This window comes from Mesitornis unicolor, unplaced genomic scaffold (genome assembly GCF_000695765.1).
Source record: "Mesitornis unicolor isolate BGI_N332 unplaced genomic scaffold, ASM69576v1 scaffold32410, whole genome shotgun sequence".
Lineage (NCBI taxonomy): Eukaryota > Metazoa > Chordata > Aves > Mesitornithiformes > Mesitornithidae > Mesitornis > Mesitornis unicolor.
The window spans coordinates 2654-2879 of NW_010160821.1; positions in this window are offsets into that span (position 1 = coordinate 2654).

The window sequence follows — 226 nt, forward strand, 5'->3', positions numbered from 1 at the left end:
CTCCTCCTCCAGAGGGACGGACGGGGGCCCTGGACGGGGACGCGCTGCCCTCGTCTGCCCCAGCTCCTCCTGTGCTGATGACTGCACAGCCCTAACAAGCCGGGATCCTGCTGCCCAGCTTTTCCTCCATTAATCAGCCCCTGCCCCGGTTCCCAGGAGGAGATTTTACAAAAGGAAGAACAGAACTGTTTTAATTATAACTAATTTTAACACGTCGATGTGCTTT